Source organism: Scyliorhinus canicula, chromosome 4, assembly GCF_902713615.1.
Source record: "Scyliorhinus canicula chromosome 4, sScyCan1.1, whole genome shotgun sequence".
Classification (NCBI taxonomy): Eukaryota; Metazoa; Chordata; class Chondrichthyes; order Carcharhiniformes; family Scyliorhinidae; genus Scyliorhinus; species Scyliorhinus canicula.
The window spans coordinates 222,027,157-222,042,398 of NC_052149.1; the positions used below are offsets into that span (position 1 = coordinate 222,027,157).

Below are 15,242 nucleotides of genomic sequence, written 5' to 3' on the forward strand. Positions count from 1 at the left end.
GGGTCACCCCACGCCGTCGGGAAACACGTGGGCATGGGTGCACTGCTGGCGAGGCGGAGGATCCTGTCGATGGAAAATCCTGTCGACTATCTCTAATCTCTCTCTTTTATGATGACCCTCTTATGGACTGAACTGATCTCTCCACACATTTTCGCTATAGAGTGGTACTACACTCCGTATGCTTCAACCGATATCTGTGTCTATGTGTTTACCTTGTTATTTATCATCTGTCCTATGTTTTTACATGTATGGAATGATCTGTCTGGAATTAACGCAGAACAATACTTTTCCCTGTACCTCAGTACACTTGACAATAAAGCCAATCCAATCCAATCATCAGGACAGATTCGTGAGAATTCCAAATTTCAAAGGGAACAGCATTTATACTGCAAGGGAAGAGAGTGTTGATTGGTGGTGGACTCTGACTGGTAGAGGCGTTGCCCTGGAGAATGCACCAGGGAACACTTAACTGCCAAGCTTTTATTTAAATTCAAACTAGGCGGGGTGATTCTGATTGGTCAAGATATTGCCATGGGAAATTAGCTATTAGGGTTATGATACACTGATCATTCTATGTAGAGTTGTTGTAAGTACAGTTGTGATACTTCTGTTTGTTCAGTATTGAGTGAAATATGAAGTGACTTCATGTTAAATGCCACAGGAAATCTTCACAACGGCAAATATAACAATGAAAATTCGGACACCAATGTGCCTACATTGTAGCCTTGTTAAAATCAGGATCACTTACCTTGTATCTCCAGGAGAATTAGTTGCTTAGAATATCACAGGATAAAATCACAGCTCAGACGTTGAAAACTTGATAATAAACAATTTACCTTGTCAGTGAATATTTACTCCTGTTTGCATTTGTGTCACTTCAAGTCAGGTTGAAGAGTGAAAATTGGTTGCCAACTTGAGTCAACAAATGGGCTTCATGACTTTATTGGGTAAACTATCCAAATACCTAACCCTTGATACTTAGCCAGTCAAATTAACACACTGTACAGAATTCTAAGTTTTTATTTTAAGAGCAATGTTTTGGTTTGTGTTGCTGATTGGTAGCTACACCTAAGAATCACATGAGCATGTTATGCTTGATGTTCTAACCAGAGGAAGAAAATGATGGACAAATCTCAGCAATGCCATTGAGAGAAAATGATCCACTATGCACTTCCTCATTTAATTGTGGAACAATGTGAAGTTGTGACAATGCACACTACTCAATAAGAGTCAGGGATCAGAAAAGCTGAAGTAAGCAAAAAAAACAAAGGACAAAGTAGAAGAAATAAATTGGTGAAATTGGCCTTTGGCAAGATTTGAATCGCCAGCCTGTTTTACACCATTAACTTCAAAGAAAAGAGATATTATGCAAGGTTTAAAAAGGGCCACTAAATTATAATTGTTTTACAATGCCACTCAAAACCAATATGAAGGCCAATATCACAATTCAAATTGTAATATACAGGTATTCATGCTGCTAATAGTTTTAGCCATATACAGGAGCTCAGCCAGGTCCCTGATTCAGTGGATGTTCTGTATTGTGTTTGCTAATCTCTGAGCAATGGTAGGACATTTAGCTAAAGCATCCTTAGTCTAGGAAGAGAAAATACCCAGCCAAAGATTCTGGTTCCTGACCAGAAACAGAACATTTACCTTTTAACCAGCGACATAGGACTAAATATCCTTATCACTGCACAGTTCCACAAAACAGCAATGTTCAAGGTCAGATAATCTGTTTTTGTGATGTTGGTTACAACATAAATAATGGCCAGGATACCATGCAGGGACAACTTGCTTTTCTTCAAAATATTGCCATGGAGTATTTTACATTCATTGGGAAGGTAGAGAGGGCCTTGGTTTAACAGCTCACATGAAGGACTATGGGCGCGATTCTCCGCTCCCCACGCCGGGTGGGAGAATCGCGGGAGGGCCAGACGAATCACGACACGCCGCCCTAGCACCCCCTGCGATTCTCCCAGCCCCCAAAATGGCGTGTCGCGGAATCGGCGAGCGGCGATTCTCCAGCCCGGATGGGCCGAGTGGCTTGATGTTCCTGACCTGTTCACGCCGGCGGCAACCACACCTGGTCACTGCCGGCGTGAACATAGCGCGAAAGGTAAGTTTGGGGCCTGTGGGGGGGTGGAGAGGGGATCGAGCACCACGGCCATGCTCACGAGGGGACTGGCCCGCGATCGGTGCCCACCCATCGTCTGGCCGGCATCTCTAAGAGACGCACTCTTTTCCCTCCGCCGCCCCACAAGATCAAGCCGTCATGTCTTGCGGGGCAGCGGAGGGGAAGACGGCAACCGCCCATGCGTCGGTTGGAGCCGGCCAACCTGCGCATGCATGGCTGACGTCACTTAGGCGCTGCCGTCGCATCATTCTCGGCGCGCCGCTTTGGAGCAAGCGTTAAGGCCCAGTGGCCGAGTTTCTCACAATGCCGCTCCTAGACCCCTTGGGGGGGGGGGGTGAATAGGGTGCGAGGAGCGGCCTCCGACGCCGTCGTGAAACTCGGATGAGTTCACGGCGGCCTTCCCGATGCCGGGCGGGAGCGGAGAATCACGCCCTTTATCTTTAACAGTGCATCACTCCATTGTCACCTTAGACATGCTCAAAGCTTTTGAGTCAGACTTAAACCTACCATCTTCCAAACTGTAGAGGGCTACAACTAAGACATGGCTGAGACCATGTCCTCCTGTTCTTATGTAGGTTGTTCGCCATAAAATGAAAAAAAATACCACAAATGTTGTTCCCTCTCCCCCTCACCTGTTCTGGAAGTGCTGCTGACTTCTTGCTGGATGACATTGTCATGGATGCCAAGCACCATGAATTTCCTCACCTAATAACCATTGGTCAGACCAACGACTGCAGTAATCCTATCATCAGAAATCCATTTATGGCGTGAGGGATTCAGAGTGATCAAACGTCCCAATTTTCAGCCTTTCATCCAGATCATGCCTTCCCGGGACACACCCTGCTGTTATTCTGTAGTCTGGACATGTCCACTCTTTGTGCTTTAGTCAAACGCGGCAGGTTCACTACTAATAGTCAGGACCTCCTACAGTGGATCCGAGATTGAGATCCCGGGCAGCTGCATTAGGATATCAGAATTGCTCCGTGAACTACCGCTCTTACAGGCTCCCGAGGAAAGGCCACCAGATATCACCACCCTCCCGCTCCTCCAGCCCACCACTGCCACTTCTACCATCCCAGGCTCAAGCCTTTACCAGCGTCCACATGGCGAAGAGTTCTTTTTTTTTAAACCCGTGTTGTTCACCCTGGATGGATTATCCATCGACCTCCTTCCCCTGCCCCACCCCGACCTAAAGATCAGTTGGCACCTCGCCGACCAAATGTCTATCTGCTTGGCAGCAACATTGTGCTGAGGGTGGCATTAATAGGGTTAGAATGCAATTTCCGACCCATCAGAGAGAAAGTCTCACTCTAGATAGCTGCCAACCAATCAGAATGGTTGATAGTTCTATATCCCAGCAGCACCAGAAGAGAGTAATGGCCACTGTTGGGATGACAAACAGAAGCAAAGAAGAAGAGAAGATGCCTCCAGGACTTGAGGCTAATTCAAGGATTTTGAGTGGGCCCGGCTGGGAGACAGCAGTGGGGGTTAGGGAAGGAGGACCTATTGCCTGTTAGGGACGCGAGGGAGGAGCATGCACCCAATGGATTCAGGGTCGCTCCCAAAATAGGTATCAGCGCCCCCCCCTCCCCTTCCTGCCCAACAACAGCTCCAGCTGCTTACCTTGTCCCTGCCTTCTCCCGCAGATTGAAAAATTGCAGTGAAGGTGGATTGAGGCCCTTAAATGTCAGATAATTCACCTCAACAGGGCCTAAGTGAGTTCCACAAATTCACCACCCTCTGCGAGAAGTAGTTCCTCCTCATCTCAGTTTTAAATCTACCGCCTCTCAACCTATATCTGTGACCTCTCGTTCTAGAGAATGCTGGGGAGCTCCTTAAAATTCAGCTCACAATTTCTATCAGGAATCAGCAGATAGCAATCAAGGGCATGAATATGCTCAAGTTTATTTCCTAAATTAAGGATAGTGACGGCATCGCATACTCCAACTGCTACCTTGTCTGAGAAGAGTTCACTTAACACAGACCAGTTGTGACATTCTCCATAGTCAAAGTGCACTGAGCAGCAATCCAGATTTGCCCTACACTTTTCTTACTAGAGTTGAGGTGGCTCTACAGCTTCTTATAAATCATTGTAAAGGGTTTCATCTGGAGCCGAATTGTTATTATTTCTGTTAGATGTCAGATGTACAGAGTTACTCATTGTCTCCATTGTTCCTTGTATCTGCAATCAACTTTTTTATCCTTTGTTATCTGTTTGTACTCTGAACTAAAGGATCCTGAGCAGAAGATATATATGCAATAAGCATTAATGTGTTCAACCTCATTACGCTTCAAGAGGGTGCCAGACTGGACCAGAGATTGCAACATATAGAAGGTGAGTGGCTTAATAATTTTGTTTGTAAGTTTTGTGAAAATTTGAGAGGAGTGCGGAGCCTTGTGAAATAGGAATCTGGATCTCGGAATTCAATGTGGAGGTTGATGAGCCTAATCCCAAGGTTCTCTTAAAATCTGTTGATTCAAATTAATGGTTGGAAAATTGGAATTGTGTTGCCGCTATGTCCCCATCAAGGCAGACAGCAGCAAGAGGACAAAGTCTGTCAGGAGGCTGGATATGTTTTGTAGCTTTGGAGAATATTGTGCTTGAAACATAAACAGGGATTAGAGTTAAACCCAATTCAGTGAATTAGAAACTAGTCATTTTGTGAAGGGATTCTTGAACAGGCATTAGGCCCCCTCCATTAGCATACTTTACATTCCTCACCCCTGTTTTAGGTGTACACTTAAAATATGGTCCCCATTAATCTAGCAGCAGATCCGACATTGAATACCGATTATCACTGCTATGCTGGTATGGTTTGTGTCCACTGCATACACACATATCAATTCCGACCAAAGTATTTTCTGGGTTTAAGAAGCTGGAATCAAATGGTTCACACTGTAGCTAATAAGCACAAGGCAAATGGGACAGCTTAGTAATTGAATGTATTATATTCTATAAATTAAATCTCCTATCGGTTGTGGTGTTTCAGGCAATATTATAACAGGGTGGACGTAAATATTATGTTGTTGGCTATCTTTTTTAAATTAGAAAGCTTTTGTGACCACATTCCACGTGTAGAACATCACTCTGATAACAGTACAGATAAAAAGAGAATTTGCAAGGAAAATGTATTCACTCAAAAGAAAATGAAGTGGAATCAGAGACTTGACTTTTAAAAGCCTGGAGGTAAGGAAGGAAGGGGTTCCTCAATTCCAGCTCCTTGAGCAGGTTAGAGAAGGCGAGAGTGAGATCATTCTTGATTTCAACAGCGCAGAAGCATAGATGAGAAGGGTGTAGGATGAGAATTCAAAGAACTGACTGCCATATGAAAATAGAGTTAAAACTTATAATAGTAAAAATTCAGCACAATCCAATATACTAAAACCACAAGTGGAAGTTAGCAACATAAAATTGAGGCTAGGGAAATACAGAACATACATTCGCTTTCTTATCTAGAATGACTATTAAAACATTTATCATAGCCACTTCACACACAATGGGTATTAATATACATTATTGGATTAACATCATTTTATTTTTTAACAAAATCATTTTGTTTCTCTTTTTTTTACCTTCTGAATACTGCTGTGTATTTTGTAAAGTTCCTTTTTTTGAAGTCCCAAATCTCATAGAAGATAAGAAATCTCCGAAGTCCGTTGTTTAAAGTCACATTGAACAAACGCTCAAAGCGCAACTAAAGCTTTAGACATCCCATTGCTTCAATTTGCATATTGTGTTGAGAAATTTTCCAAAACATTCAATGAAGGATTGATTATAATACATTTATTCAATTTGAAGAATTCCAAATTAAGAGGAACTGCTTAGTAGGCAAAAATGGAAATCCGATTTTAAATCTGCACAAACTTAATCCTTTTAGAATGCAGTGTGTTGTTTGAAGTATGCAGCAGAAAGTGCATGATTAGGACTCTATTAATCCAGCATTAATGATAGAGAGAGGTGAACAACAGGTTGAAGCAACATTACTAACCTTTCATCTGAAAACTACTGTTTGCAACATTAGGATATGGGCACTTGATGTACCTGAATGTCTATCCTCTTACGCATTAACCCATTTAAATCAAACAAGTTAATGCCTTTACTGAAGTAACATGAAGAGAAGTGTTATGTATTAAGAAAAACTTACCTTCAGAATTGTATTGTTATCGTGCTTTCTCAACCATAGGATGTTTCAAAGTGAATAACAGTCTATGGTATACCATATTGTTTAAAATGTCGGCTTCACTGACAAGTCCAGCATTTATTACTCATCTCTAACTGGCCTTGAGAAGATTGTGGTGGACCACCAGCTTGAAGTGTTGCAGTCCATTTTGTGTAGGCACACCCACAGTGTTGTTAGGGAGGTAGTCTCAGAATATTGACCCAGCTATGAAGGAGCAGCAGTGATGTTCACAGTCAGGATGGTGCGTGATTTGGAGGGGACCATGGAGATGGTGGTGTTCACAGTGGGGAGAACAGTGGTGTGTTGTCATAGAAGGAGGCCATTTGGCCCATCAAGTCTGCATCGGCTCTTGGAAAGAGCACCCTACCCAAGGTCCACACATCCACCCTATCCCCATAACCCAGTTACCCCACCCAACACTAAGGGCAATTTAGCATGGCCAATCCACCTAACCTGCACATCTTTGGACTGTGGGAGGAAACCGGAGCACCCGGAGGAAACCCACACACACACGGGGAGAATGTGCAGACTCCACACAGACAGTGACCCAAGCCTTAATCGAACCTGGGACCCTGGAGCTGTGAAGCAATTGTGCTAACCACAATGCTACCGTGCTGCCCTTGCTGCCTTGTTATTGTCAGTAATAATCCAGAGGCCCAGGCTAATGTTCTGGGGACATGCCTCCAAATCCCAACATGGTGGAATTTAAATTCAATTAATAATGTGGAATTGAAAAACTAGCCTTGGTAACTGCTAGATATCGCTGGTGGATAGCCTCTGATTCACTCGCCTGTTGCCACCTCAGCGAGTTAGTGATGGGGAAGGCGCCACATTGAACGGACACCCCAGCAGATGGCAAGTGATGCCTGCAGCAGGCTGCCTCCGCCTCCACTGTGGATGTTGGCGATGCACCAAGATCTGATGGCAGTGTTAGAAATGTTAAAAAGCTCTAGTTGCACATCCTGCGTATGGGTGCAAAGCTCTTGTAGATAGCGTTCACCTCTGTAAGTAAACTCTCACCACCACCACGAATCCCATTTAGCTCAGCCTCTGGTGACACTGAACCACAGGGCTACAACTCAGGAAAGACAACCTTACATCAGAAGAAGTGAAACGTTGCCCGCTGCATCGCCATGATACGACCCTAGTCATTGAGAGCAAGTGAGCTGCCATAAACCAGACGGGAGTCAGATCCTCTGTGAGATTATCACAGATTCTCACAGAGAGAGCGCACTGCCATCAGTCAGACAGGAGGGCAATGCTGACAGAAGGAAGGTGGAGGATAATGGATGTCCTCACTGGATGTTCTCATCACCTTCCATGAATCGAGCAGCAACTAACACATCCTGAGCTTGTCTGTCTCCTTTGAACATCACCATTGCTTCATGGCCAACATCCACTCCCTTCAGGATCTCCTCATCCTTGTCCCCATCAACATCCTCGTCATCAAAGGAAAGGTGCTGTCCTCCATCTCCTCCTCACGCAGTTACTCCCCCCATTGAGAAGCACCAGCTTGTGAAGGGCGCAACAGATGCCCACGATGTGCAACACCCTCTGCGGACTGTATTGCGGAGGTCCTCCAGACCGATCCAGGCACCAGATTCTCATCTTCAACATCGCAATGGTCTTCTCCAGCAAAGTGCAAATTGCAGCATGAGCCTCATTGTACCTGGTCTCTGCTGAAATCTGTGGCATCTGCACAGGCATCATCAGCCATCTCCTCAATGGGTCAACTTTGTCCCCAAGGAACCAACCCTGCAGCTGGTGCAGAACCCTCTGATATCAGGGGCGGGATTCTCCGACCCCCCGCCGGGTCGGAGAATCTCCGGGGGGAGGCGCGAATTCCGCCCCGCTGCCGGCTGCCGAATACTCCGGCGCCGTTTTTCGGGCGGGAATCCCGCCACGCCGGTCAGGGCCGTTGGTAGCGCCCCCCCCCCTGCAATTCTCCGGCCCCTATGGGTCGAGCGGCCGTCTATTTTTGGCCAGTCCCGCCGGCGTGAATCACTCAACTCATGCACCGGCAGGACCTGGCAGGTGAGTATGCGTGGGCAGTCCTCGGGGAGGGGGGGGGGGGGGGGGGTGCACGGGGGGATCCGACCCCGGGGGGTCCCACGAGGCCTGGCATGCGATTGGGGCCCACCAATCTGCGGGTGGGCTTGTTGCGTGGAGGCACTTCTTTCTTCCGCGCCGGGCCCCTGTAGGGCTTCGCCAGATTGACCGGGGGCCAGCGTGGCGTGTGCACGACTCCTACATTCTAAGCCACGCTCAGATACCTGGGCCGGGATTCTGCCTTCTGGGGACCAAGTCCCCTCTCCGGTGGGAAAACCGGCGCCAACCACTCCGGCATCAACAGCCCCCGAAAGTGCGGAATTCTCCACATTTTCAGGGGCTAGGACGCCGGAGTGGTTGGCGCCGCTCCAGCTGGTGGCGAAGGACCGGCGCGAGTTCACGTATGCGTGGAACGGGCGGCGTTGATTCCGCGCATGTGCGAAAATACACCAGCTGGTCTGCGCCTGCGTGAACGCACGCTGGCTGAAGCGGCGCCAACCACTCCGACGTCCACCTAGCTCCAGAAAATGCAGAGAATTACGCACTTTCGGGGGCTGTTGACGCCGGAGTGATTGGCGTCGGTTTTCCCGTTGGCGTGGGCACTCAGTCCCCAGAAGGAAGAATCCCAGCCCAGGTATCTGAGCGTGGCTTAGAATGTAGGAGTTGTGCACATGCCCTGGTAAGTGGGCGCACATCTGGAGGTTGCATTTGATGTCATTGCAGTTCACGTTGTTCACTGCTTGATGGCCCGGGGTTCTCAATGCCATGGAAATGAAGTTGATGGCACCCTGCATCTGTGGAAAGTCAGACACTTGTACAAAGCCCATCGTACTTGCACTCTGTCTTCCCTGATCCCAGTTAAAGTGGGCAAAGTTGTGTGCCCTCTTGAAGATTTCATCCGTAACTTCCTGGATGCACTTGTGTACAGAGGCTTGCGAGATTCCGCAGATGTCACATTTAAACGTCCGAAATGTACCGCAGGTGTCAAAATTGTGCATTGCTGTGACTTTTACCAACACCAGAGGTGGATGCCCTCCAAATCCCCTTGGTGCCAAATCCCATGGAATGTGGCAGATGTGAGCAATCAATTCCCGGACATGCAAAGTCTTCGGCAACTGTAGTTCCCGGACATTTGGAGGAAGGTCAGGCACCACCTGAACATCCTGTGTTTAGCGACATGCTTCTCTGCCTGCAGACCAGGCCCTGCCGCCCCTTCCTCCTCAGAGGTTTGCTTGTTCATTTGGCATGCCAGGTGCCACTGTTGACATATTCTTCTCTCCTGTGTATGACTAGTAGAATGATCGCCAGTTTAGCAGGCTCCATTTCTTCCTCGCTTTCCTCACTGCAATAGGAAAGAGAGAGACTTGACAGTTAGCATTTGTTTCCTAAGGCCCACTGTTTGCCCAAACATCATCAGGAGCTACCTCTAAAAGGCCAGTGATTCAGACCCTGGCCACCACATTGATGCCCAGTCCTTCATATCTTGTTGAATGGGCAACAACCCACAGCACCCTTACCTCATATAACTGAGTGACCACAGCTTTGTCACTCTACTACATCCTGAGTTCTCATCCCAGGTGTAGGAATGTCCCAAGCTTCACTCCAAGGCCTTGCATGTAACCCAGTCTATTACGAGGCACTTGTCAAATCACACGTCAGCACACACCCAAGGGTTCAGAGCACTGTCCTCAGGCAATGTGCCATCGCAAACTGTTTGAGGAATGTATTTGCTTGCCCAGTCAACCAATGGTGCAGGGAAAGTCAGCGATTTGGAGGTCAGCATGCCAAGGGTTAAATGCTGAATGGCAAAGGTTAAGGGGGGGGGGGGGTTGTTGGGTTACGGGTATAGGGTGGATACGTGGGTTTGAGTAGGGTAATCATTGCTCGGCACAACATCGAGGGCCGAAGGGCCTGTTCTGTGCTGTACTGTTCTATGTTCTATGTTCTATGTTCTAATCAGTGGCACTCAAACACATAAATGGTGCTTGAGTGGGCATAATTGCATGAGCAGGTAGACACCAGGCAAGTCAATTGAGTTACTGCTGAACAATCTCAGCTCATTGGGATTATTATTACGGACATGTCTTTCCATTAGACCTGCCCTTGTCAATAATCCTCCAGAGCCTCCCCCACAAAGATTTGAGTGGATCTGTTTGTCCACGATGACTGCCCACCCGCCGCAGTGTCAAGCCTTCCCTTGCCTCCATGGGGATCCTTCTAAAAAGCCCTTGGTCCAGCAGCATATGGCAGCCTCAGGAACGATGATTTTACCACATGGAAGTCTTCCCCCAATAGCCTTCCAGTTTGATTCCTGGTAGCCATCCAGATTTACTGCTTATTTCCGACTCATATCCCAGTATCCAAAGTCATGGCTGCTCACGCTGAGTCCTTTGCTGGCACCCCTCTTCCCACTGGATATGCAGGACCATTCCGGGAGCGCAGCATTCACCTCCGAACTCCCCTCGGAGGTCTGCTCACCAGGGGCACGTCCTTTGAGACCAGTCGTGATTCACACCATCGTGAGATCACACCACTGTGGGTGGTCTTTCTGACAGAGGTGAATGATTCCTGTACAGGGTCCCGATAATGAGATGCAAATGAATTAAAATAATATTCCCGATTTTGCATGCCGGGAAACGCAGCCTGCGACTGAAGGAGGGAGGGGACGATCGCGGAAAGCTTTCCCGCCATAGTAATGTGCAACTTTGGCCTTCAACTCGATATTTTCCGCTCATGTCTCCAAACCCGCCTGACGAAAGCGGAAGCAGAAAATCCCGGTCCCTCTCCCCATGCCCCATATTCACAGCCGCGCCTCTTTACCTTGCAATCTCATATAAACAACCTGTATCAATAACAGAGCAGGTCATCTATGGGCATTTCCTTGATTTACTCTCCATCCACATCCCACTTTCCCTCTCCACCCCTACTCCCTTCTGTATCAACCCCTGAAAAGAGCTCTCCAAATTCAATTAGAACTACACTTTCAAAATACCAATTGTCTAAGCTGTGGCCTGCTATTCATCACATTTCTGCAGTTGCTGGTCTGCTGCACCAAATACTCACTTAATATTCTAGTCTCTATTAAAACCATTGTTCTCTGTCAACCTGGTCAATGCCCCTGTTATGGCTCTTAACTCCATGCCCTTAACTCAAGGCAGGCAGCTTTGGATGGGTATGGAGGACAACTGGTTTAGACAATCATCACCAGATCGGATTGGACCACATAAATCACTATCAGGCCCTGCTTTGGTATGTGAAAAACCCTCAGTATTCCAAGATCATTCCAGAATGCGTTGATCAAAACTGGCTTTCTTTCTCTGTTGCAAACCATCTTCTTCACTCCATCTCCTCCACCCTCATCTCCATCAAGCATGAGAAATCCATGCATTTCTTTGTCATTAATATTGAGAACATCAGTCAGCTCCCTTCACTGCTTCTCCCCTCGCCCACTGGGCCAAATGTCCTCGAAGGTTCTCCTCACCCGAGCTGTGAATGTAAATAATAATATAACTGGGTCATATGGCCCCTGGGAGCTGCTCACAGGATTCAGTACAATCCTGCTCGATTGTTTGCCTCAATTACACTTTTTCACCAAATTCCCCTGTTCCATGATTCACTCAAAGATCCCATGTTAAATTGCCCTTTAGTGTCCATAGATGTGCAGGTAAGGTCCCAGGTTCGATTCCAGGCTTGTGGCACTGTCTGAGCGGAGTCTGCACGTTCTCCCTGTATCTGTAAGGTTTTCTCCGGGCACTATGGTTTCCTCCCACAAGTCCCGAAAGAAATTAGGTGAATTGGACATTCCGAATTCTCCCTTTGTGTACCCGAACAGGCGCCGGAGTGTGGCGACTAGGGGCTTTTCACAGTAACTTCATTGCAGTGTTAATGTAAGTCTACTTGCAATAATAAAGATCATTATTATTATTATTAGGTGGTTACGGGGCTCATTCAGAGGGTTGTTGCAGACTTGATGGGCCGAATGGATACCTTCTGCGCTTTAGCGATTGTATGATTATAAACTGTTGTGAGGCAGTGGAATGCTCCATCAAGCTTCATAATTGCTGTAGAAACATACCAGCATTAAGGTGGGGTTATTGATTTACGGGGATAGGGTGGAGGTGTGGGCTTAGTGCTCTTTCCAAGGGCCGGTGCAGACTTGATGGGCCAATTGGCCTCCTTCTGCACTGTAAATTCTATGATTTAATGATAAACATGCTTGCTGGACGAAAGAATTGGGCTGGTTGATGGTTCAAAGCAGGTACATGAAATTAGGACAATCGCCCATGTGGAGGATAAACTACAACATCAGCTGATTAGACTGAAGAGCCTATTTCCACATTGTAACTTCTACGTAACCCTATTTATGTGGCTGTGGTTCAGCGGAAGGATTTATAAATTGATGAGTCAACAATTGAGGAACATGTCAGAGATGGCCTGGAGCTGCAGAAGAGCAAAGCAGGGCAAGGGGAAGGGGGATGGGTTGGGTGAAGAGAGAAGTGAGGCGGGAGACATGGGGAGAAGAAGAGAATTTCTGCAGTTGTCTCCGATTTTCCTTAATTTTGGTGGAAGATCTGTGACAACCCCAGGAGAAGTAGCACCAACACCCAATTTTGGCATCTTCCCAGGTTTCCGTCGGTCTTCCCAGGTGAAACTATGGCAGCCGATCAGAACTCTAGAAATAAAATTCCAGCTGGGGAGAAATGACAAGAAAGCAGTGAAGAAAGCTTGTGAATAGAAGAGCGTTTCAAGCAAAGGAAAGTTTTGAGGAAGAGTTTGGGGAAGCAAGGAAATAAAAATGAAGAAGAGGATTGGTGCTAACAGCGAGGATGCAAATAATTTAACTGAGGGGAAACCTCAGAGGTACCGATCCTCATCGTCAGGGTGTTCTTCATTACAACAGTGGCTTCACTTCAAAGAGTATATTATTGGCTGTACGGTGCAATGTGACATTCTAAGTGAAAGGCACAAAAGGCGTCTTCCTTACATTTAGGGTAAATATTGAAAGCAAGGACGTGTGTGAAAGATGAGAGCAAAACAGGAAAGTACAAGAGGTTCAGAATATGCGAGGCTGCAATTTTACATGTTTGAGCGTGTATGTGTGTGGGCATACTGTCTGAATAGGAAGCCTCTTTCAGCTGCTTTTTGCAAATGACTGAATGTAATGACTGCATCTAATCACTAGATGGCAACACTATATAATGGAAGAGTCCAAATACAGGTTGACGCAAAATTGATGTAAATTGTGACCATTTCTGTGATGTGCTGATACTTTTCAGAGACATTAACCAACTTGACCCTTTGTCTAGTGTTGCAAGATTGTAAAGTACAAGGACCTCAATATTCTAACAAAAACCTGCATCTTTATAACACAGCAAAAACTCCCAAGTCAGCTAAGGAACGTTATTGGGTTAAATTTGCCATCAAATTAAAGGGCACTTTATAACAGTTGGTCAAATAGGCAGGGGCCCTCCGCAGAAGCAGCTAAACATAAATGTTCATGTTGTATTGGTATAAAAAATATTGTCCCAAATCTTCTTACTTTTTTCAGTATGTTACATATGAGATGACCAGAAACAACTGCTCAATTTGATGTTAAAGATTTTATTCCATATCTGATCTTCAAAATCCACAAGTGCATCATTTGGCCTCAAGTTGTGTCCACGTGGGTGGAGGACACAAATATGCACCTATTGTCCTGATGTCAAATTATGGTCAAATTTCATTCGAATCCATCTTAACTTTAAATGGATGTAAGCCAGAGTAAACAATCTAACTTAAACCGTACACGGGGGCCGCACGGTGGCGCAGTGGTTAGCACTGCTGCCTCATGCTGCTGAGGACCCGGGTTCGATTCTGGCCCCGGGTATTTGCACATTCTCTCACTGTCTGCGTGGGTGTTACCCCCACACCCCAAAGAAGTGCAGGGTAGGTGGCTTCACCGTGCTAAATTGCCCCTTAATTGGAAAAATTAAAAAATATAATAAAATAAACCATGCATGGTTCTTCCTTGGTGGTGAGGCATGGTATTGTCACTAGATTTAGTAATCCAGTGACCCAGGGTAATACTCTGGGAACCCGGGTATAAAGACCACCACGGCAGATGGTGAAATTTGACTGGAATTAATTGTCTAATGATGCAACTATCAAACCATGGCTTTTTGTCTTAAAAACCCATCTGATTCATGAATGCCCTTCAAGGAATGAAATCTGCCATTCTTGCCCAGTCTGGCCTGCATGAGCTTCCAGACCCACACCAATGTAGCTGTCTCTTAAATTAGCACTTTGAAATGGTCTAGCAAGCCACTTGCAATGCACTCAGTTTAAGGGCAGTTAGAGATGGGCAATAAATGTTGGCTGAGCCAGCAATGCCAACATACCACAAATTATTATTATTTTTTAAAGTATGACAATTAACGGGTGGGATTTTCTGGGCCCGCTTAACGGGTGGGATTTTCTGGGCCCGCCCTACCCAAGACTGGAAATTCCCGTTCGAGTTCAACGGACCGTTGAATGGTCCACCAAATTTTCCATCACGCCCACGATGGTTGGGACAAGAAAATGTACCCCAAATTTTCAACCATCTTCTTCTATTCTGAATTACATTGTCTCACGTTCAAATTCCATTCCAAGGTGTCAACACAAGAAGACAAGGACCGGCACAGTGGCACAGCGGTTAGCACTGCTGCCTCACAGCGCCAGGGATCCAGCTTCAAATCCGGGCCTCGGGTGATTGTGTGGAGTTTGCACTTTCTCCCCGTGTCTGCGTGGGTTCCACACGGGTGCTCCGGTTTCCTCCCACAGTGCAAAGGATATGCAGTTAGGTGGATTGGCCATGCTAAATTGCCCCTTAGTGTCCAAAAGATGTGCAGGTTCGGTGC

General features: G+C 46.6%; 1 protein-coding gene across 2 annotated transcripts in view; it reads right to left on the reverse strand.

The window, feature by feature from the left end:
- Positions 1-5,899, reverse strand: part of LOC119965396 (cationic amino acid transporter 2-like) — a 51,336-nt gene extending 45,437 nt beyond the window's left edge. For both annotated transcript variants that reach the window (XM_038796118.1, XM_038796117.1), the window contains exon 1: positions 5,708-5,899. The gene's annotated coding sequence lies outside the window, so the exon portion shown is untranslated. The remainder of the gene's footprint in view (positions 1-5,707) is intronic.
- Between the last annotated feature and the right edge of the window lie 9,343 nt (positions 5,900-15,242).